The 7500-nt window shown below is 43.0% G+C and overlaps 1 protein-coding gene and 1 non-coding gene across 2 annotated transcripts in view; one reads left to right on the forward strand and one right to left on the reverse strand.

Annotated features, from left to right (window-relative positions):
* LOC114643526 (NACHT, LRR and PYD domains-containing protein 3-like) overlaps nucleotides 1-7500 on the reverse strand; it is a 2412635-nt gene that overhangs the window by 586994 nt on the left and 1818141 nt on the right. The gene's annotated exons all lie outside the window — the stretch shown is intronic.
* trnal-uaa (transfer RNA leucine (anticodon UAA)) lies at nucleotides 5521-5603 on the forward strand. The gene has a single exon. It is a non-coding gene; the product is annotated as a tRNA-Leu (tRNA).

Here is a 7500-nt window from a genome sequence, read left to right on the forward strand (position 1 = left end):
CAACATAAGCCCACAAACTGGGGCACAGGGGCTGATGTCGACAAGCCCGAGGAGTGGGTCTGCCAAACACAGCATCCATGGGCTAGATCAGAGACCATTAGTCTTGCTCATTGGAGTTGAGATTTCCTCACATGCTGAGCTGCTTCTCTTTGCAGCCAAACTGTGACAGTAGCTTTCCGCATCTTTTATTCGTTCCAAGGTACCTCCAGCATCCTCTTTCCGCTCATTTTTGATGAGATAATTTTAAGTCTGCATTTCTTTCTTTCATTCCTTCTGAAATGGGTATCATTCTTTATTGGACTCGTAATTTACATCTCTTTTACATGGAACAGTAATGTACAAAGTGTTTGAGTACAGGGACTTATGGCCATACAGCCACCTCTCCCGGGTTCAAGATAGTATAAGTTGTACGTATTAAGTCATTACTTTGCATTGAACATTCCAAACATAATACAAAGTTGCTTCGATAAAAGATACATAGATGTATCAATAATGGCTAAGTTTATAGTCCATATTTAGAGTCCATAAGCATCTCCTAAACTGGAATTCTTGAGCTAGCAGCTCTCAGTGGTACAGTATAATATAGTTCCGTTAATTCCATAAGTTTCATACTGTTTGCACACAGGAGCCACCTGTTTCCCTTGCCAAGCCCAGATCTTGACTATGGTTTTGCTAGACAGTAAGAAGGTAGAACAAGGATCTGATTGCTAAACATAGTTACTCCAACACGTGCTGCAACTGGGAGATGTGCCGAGCCCCGTTTCGCACCCCAGCCCAACCGACCCAGCCCTTAGAGGCAATCCTTATTCCAAAGTTACAGATCTGGCTTGCTGACTTCCCTTACCTACATTGTTCTAACATGCCAAAAGCTGTTCACCCTGGAGACCTCCCACGGATTTTCACGGGCCGTCGAGACCTCTCCAGATGCCACCGGAAGTGCAACGCTTTCCAAGGAGCAGGTCCCCCTCTCGGACAAACCCATTCCAGGGCGGCCTTACCCTTCAACGAGAAAACAGAAATCTCCTCAGGGCTCCTGCCGGCTTCTCCAGGATCGCATGCATCATTGCCCCCACCCATCTCTGCCACTCTGGATTCAGAGATCTGAACCCGACTCCCTTTCAATGGGCCCCACGATTCAGAAAGGTGCTCACCCATCCCTTATGACCAACTGACCCATGTTCAACTGCTGTTCACATGGAACCCTGCTCCACTTTGGCCTTCAAAGCACTTGTTTAAATATTTGCTACTACCACCAAGATCTGTACCCACGGTTGCTCCACCCGGACCCTCACCCTAGGCTTCAGTGCGCACCACAGTGGCCCTCCTACTTATTGCAGCTTAGCCCTCGCAGCCACTAGTGCCGGCAACAGCCAGGTATGGGCCCGACACTCCAGTGCCATCCATTTTCAGGGCTGTTTGATTCGGCAGGTGAGTTGTTACACACTCTTTAGCAGGTTCCGACTTCCATGGTCACCATCCTGCTGTCTCTATCAACCAACACCTTTTCTGGGATCTGATGAGTGTCTGCATTGGGCGCCTTAACCCGGCATTCAGTTCATCCTGCAGTGCCAGCTCTGTTTAACAAAAGTGGCCCACTAGGCACTCAGCATTCCACACCAGTGAGCCAGGCTTCTTACCCATTTAAAGTTTGAGAATAGATTAAGATTGTTTTGTCCCCAAGGCCTCTTATCATTCGCTTTACCAGATAAAACTGCGTGCCAACAAGTGCCAGCTATCCTGAGGGAAACTTCGGAGGGAACTAGTTGCTAGATGGTTCGATTAGACTTTTCCCCCCTATACCCAGGTTGGACAACTGATTTGCAAATCAGGACCACTGCGGATCTCCACCAGAGTTTCCTCTGGCTTCGCCTTGCCCAGGCATATTTCACCATTGTCACGTTTGCTCTGGCTCCACCTCCCCAGCAGGGTGGGCAAGACAGGCTGGCGGTGCACCCAGGCTGCTGGGTGCCCAGGATCCTGTCTCGGCAACGCTATCTGGGTGACTGGCACTGCACACTTCACTTCCATTGCTCCACAGGGTTTCGAGTGAGACCCATTGCCCCCTAGCCCCTGGAGGGAAGGGTGGGACCCTCTGACAACTCATGAAGCCATTGTTCTGGCTGGGTGGTTGCTCTCCAGATGTAGAACCAAAGCACAATTGTTATAATAGGAATGTGAGTACAGTTGACTGTTCTGATTGCATTTGAAAAACCTGACATTGCTGCGAATCGATGTTTCGCAGTTCAACCACAGTGTAAGGAAATCTTATCTATCTGGATGACAGCAGATAATACCATCCTATAGAGCTGGCATGGCGCGACTCAGTGATGATTGTGAAATACCCGATTGGTCAGCAAGTTCACATTGAAAAGCTCCTGTGGCTAAAATCCAGAGAGTGGACAGAACTTGATAAGGAGCAGGTAGAGCGCAATTCCTCAAAGTCTGTCTTTGTAAAGCTTGTGCCAGTTCAGCACACAGCGCCAAGAGGAGAGCTCTGGGAAATCGAAATCGACTTAGAAGCCTGTCATCATCATCTATAAATACGCACTCTCTTCTAATTCTTTCATTTGCGATGTCTTCTAACAATGCTAAAGCAGCCATGGGAGTTGAAATAGTTTGGCTATTCTGTGCACCATTATGTCCAGCATGCAGTGCACAGATTTCAGACGAGAAGCAACAGGCCTCTTACCTGAACAGTTTAGAGTCTCTCCTGTAAACTACTTTATATGATCCAAGAACAAATAATAACAAATCCACAACAATGGCATAAACCATTATTGAAGGTCCAAATACTGAGCCAAAGTTTTAAAGCCAGAGACAAAACCACACAACACAACACAGGAGCAGAAGGAGACCACAAGGAGCAACACTGAGAAATATCAGCTAAGACTGAGGCTCGACTCGGCACTTTTATTGTGTAGACAGTGAAGGCCATCGTCAGCAGGACACCTCAGTAACTGGTGGCATTTTGTCAGCCAGAGGATGGGGACATAATTAAGAAGAACCATCAACAAATAAAGAAAACATCAATGGAATGAAACCAAAAACAGAAAAAAAAAAATTAAAAGCAGGGTGGAGGAGCAGCTCAGACAAGATGGCCGTGTTCAATTAATTGTATTTTTATTTTTATATTCCCACTGGCAGTGGGATTAATGGGATTATTCCCATTGGAAATGATTTACAAATTCATAAAGTTCAAATAAACACAATCTTACATTTACCAAATGAAATACATAAAGGGACTCAGTGATTTTAATTCAAGATGAGTGCCATCCTGTTCAGTGAGATGAGGGTTACTGGCTCCATAGCCATTGCTATGGTCCTCACCTGTTAATTATCTGTCTAATATGATTAGTCTCCAAGTCTGGAGTGAAGGGCTGTTGTACTACCATGTTACTTAAAGAGAGATTCTCCATTTCAGTGTTTGTCCACAATGTTCAGGTAAGTGAAAAAATAAACCAGCGCCCATGTAGAGGTCCATCTCAGCAGAGCACCAGGGACAACTCAATGGAGTCTGATGATTTGACCAAATGGTCTGCTTGACTTTCTTTAAAGCCTGTAAACAAATGCTGAACAAGATCCTGCAGGGCAGCAGAGTGTGCTGTTTATGGTAATGAGCCAATATCAATGTGCCCAGCCTCAGGTGTTGGTGACTTTCATGCCAGTCCCAGTCATTTGTATACACGACGTGTGCACTTTGAGAAAACTCTCATCTAATATACTGAGGAATTCTGTGCATTTCACTTGTAGACATACAATAAGTAAATGGATGTGAAGGGCAGCACTGTGTGTCCAAGGGATGGCACCATCTTGTCTGCTTCATGAGAGTGTCTGCCTCATCTCTGAGGACGTCAGAATCATTTCTTACTGTATGCACAAACCAAACTTTGATTCTTTTGCAGTCATGAAGGTCCAGAAGGGATGGAGCTGCTTTGTGTTCTTTCTGCTCCACATGACACACGTCGCCTGGACACGTATGTGTTTGTATCATTTGTTGTTCTTATTTTATACAACTTGTTGTCTTTAAATAGAACTTTTTTTATTTTAACCAGTAGGTTTTTTTTGTAATTCTAATTTGTTCTTTGTATTTTACCTCAAATCCTAACCCTAATGTTGAATTCTGACAGATATGTTTTGTGTCCAATCTGAGTGTCAGACAACTTAATGGAAAGAGTGAAGTTGAGATCTGTCATTTGGGCAGAATATCAAAAACTAGAAGTGATCTTAATATCAGTAAGGGACTGAAGCAGACGAGAGTACAGCGTTTAGTCTTCATCTCTCACACTACGGGATTTGTCTTTATGGACTCAGATGGACTTTTTCTGAACATTTTAACACTCACTACAGCATTTTGTGGTTTCTTTTCAGAGATCTTTCAAGTTGTTGCACCTTCTTCTGCTGTTCTTGTTTTTCTTGGTGAAGATGTCACCCTACCCGCCTCACTCTCACCAGTTATTAGTGCTCAGAGGTTTGAAGTGAGGTGGTTTCGAGACGACTTTGACTCTCCAGTACTTTTGTACCAGACTCTCCAAATCAGACCTGAGCGTCAGATGCAGGCCTATAAGGGAAGAACAGCACTGTTCCTAAAAGAGCTCCAGAACGGAAACGTGTCTCTGAGACTCCAGGATGTCCGTGTTTCTGATGGTGGCCTCTACAAATGTTTTGTGGACTCTGGACCATGGAATGAAGAAGTTCACATCACTCTGAAAGTTGAAGGTGATTTTCTTCTTTTCTCTTGTTATTCCATATCCCCTCTAGTGGCGGTGACATGGTTCAGTAATGTACCAAAGCCATTTAGCATTTCTAATTTTGCTATTCTTGAGACTTTGATAATCTACAGACACATTATTGTTCTGTTATATTGATGGCCCTCTAGCCTGTTGTCAAATTTGTCAAATTTCCTCATGTAATATTTCAGACACTGGTGTTGCATTGGCATAAATTCCTTGGTGTTAACCCCAAGATTGGGGTCTTATTTCTATGTAAATACTGTATGGTTAAACTCGAGTCAGACTTGGGGTGACGTGCAATGATCTGATTTCCAATATTAAGCCTAAATAACTCTCAGGACAGTGTTCTGCTGTCATCTAGTGGATGAAATAACATCATCCTGCAAAAAAATCAAGAACATTTCTGTGCATTTTGCCACTTTATAATAACGATGCTATCTCATCAATATTCATGGGTGGGGTGGAGGCTTCAACCAAAGACATAATTGCATGTAAATGAGAAGTCATGAAGACAGCTTTAGAACAAACTGAAAATTAACCATTGCTTGAATGGAGTGACAGTGATGACGATATGAATTGGTCATCAGACCTTAACACGGACAGTCTAGTCAATATGACATCAGTACATCATCTGCCCTGTCACTGTGTGCTGCTGAAGTGAGAGTCGCCTCCCCCCATGGCCTCCCATGTCAGAAGAGAAGATGAGTCTCCACCTGTTTTTGAAGGAGCTGAAAGACTGACCGCAGTTTTCATGGAGTGGCAAAGAGTCCTTAAAATGGCTTTTTCTACCACCAGAATACCTGAGTGGTTAAGACGTTGGACTTAAGATCCAAAGGGCAGATGCCCGCGTGGGTTCAATCCCCACTTCTGGTAGCTTGTTGTTCAAGTGTGCCCGTTCACTCTGTGTGTCTGGGTACAGCTCTCACCTTTAGAAAGTTAAGCGAAATACTAACGCAATGTGGATTCTTAGCTCAGCTGAAAATGCATACATAAATGTACTTGATTATTTAAAATGTGGTGTATTTCATAGAAAAGGGTTTGTTTTAGATAGATAGATTTTTTATACGTGATTTAAAAAGGAATTGCTGTATACTACTTACCTCTTATATTGAACTAGTTATCTCGTGCCTTACACACAATACCTAAAATCCTTTACTTTCAAAAGTTAAAAACCACAAAACGAGCATCTGTTTTCTCAGCGAAAAGTCAAGTCAAAGTCAAAGTGAACTTTATTGTCATCTAAACCATATACAAGTATACATTCACCCATCCATCCATTTTCCAGATAGACGAAATTGCAAAGCTCAGGGTCCACAGTGTAACAACATGACGTGCAAATAATAAATAAAAAATAGAATTAAAATTTAAATTTAAAATAAAAACACAAACAAGACAAGACATTGTGCAAAGACAAGACAAAGAAGTAGCAGCAATATTGATGTGTAAGATATGTAATATAATAAATCTATACTAATTAATAAAAGGCAAAGCCCTCACTGACTCACTGACTGACTGACTGACTGACTGACTGACTCATCACTAATTCTGCAACTTCCCGTGTAGGTGGAAGGCTGAAATTTGGCAGGCTGATTCCTTACAGCTTACTTACAAAAGTTAGGCAGGTTACATTTCGAAATTCAACGCGTAATGGTCATAACTGGAACCTCTTTTTTCACAACATACTGTAATGGACGGCAGCTCGATGGCCATGGGAGGAGGAGTTGAGTGTCACGTCATCACGCCTCCCACGTAATCACGTGAAAAGACTGTGAACGCAGTAGGGGGAAATGAAGGAGGAGCCGCAAACAACGAAGAACAAAAAAATTCATTAAACAATTGAGAAGGGAGCGAAACAATAAGAAGCGAGCGAGTAAAGCATACAAGCATCTTCATAAGGGAAACAAAGCACGGTGTAAAACGTAAGTTTAAATTAAGTTTATATAAACGCTCCCGCTGCGGATTGCAATAACATATTCGCGAGATAAAAGTTTAATGAGAAGACATGAGGTATAAATGAACCACATGCCGTAGCGCAACGTTAGCGGCTTCACCTCTGGCGCTGACGTTCGAGATTCGATTCCCGAGAGCGGATGCAGTGAGTGTGTACGCCTGATGAGTCCAGAATTAGGGAGAAACACGTGTCGCATACTCTTTGCATTATTTGAAAGTAAACTATTAAAACCATTCTATGATCTGCTTCTCGCAACTGAAAGACGGCACATGGCGGATGTTAGCCGACTTGCTGACCCCAACATTAGGGGCTTCAACTCTGGCGCCACAAACAGCGAAGAACAAAAAATTCATTAAACAATTGAGAAGGGAGCGAAACAATAAGAAGCGAGTGAGTGAACCATACAAGCATCTTCATAAGGGAAACAAAGCACGGTGTAAAACGTAAGTTTAAATTAAGTTTATAGAAACGCTCCTGCTGCGGATTGCAATAACATATTCGCGAGATAAAAGAACACAGTAGGGAGAAATGAAGGAAGAGCCGCAAACCGCGAAGAACAAAAAATTCATTAAACAATTGAGAAGGGAGCGAAACAATAAGAAGGGAGCGAGTGAAACATACAAGCATCTTCATAAGGGAAAAAAGCACGGTGTAAAACGTAAGTTTAAATTAAGTTTATAGAAACACTCCCGCTGCGGATTGCAATAACATATTCACGAGATAAAAGTTTAATGAGAAAACATGAGGTATAAACGAACCACACGCCGTAGCGCAACGTTAGGGGCTTCACCTCTGGCGCTGACGATAGAGATTCGATTC

This window comes from Erpetoichthys calabaricus, chromosome 4, assembly GCF_900747795.2.
Source record: "Erpetoichthys calabaricus chromosome 4, fErpCal1.3, whole genome shotgun sequence".
Lineage (NCBI taxonomy): Eukaryota > Metazoa > Chordata > Cladistia > Polypteriformes > Polypteridae > Erpetoichthys > Erpetoichthys calabaricus.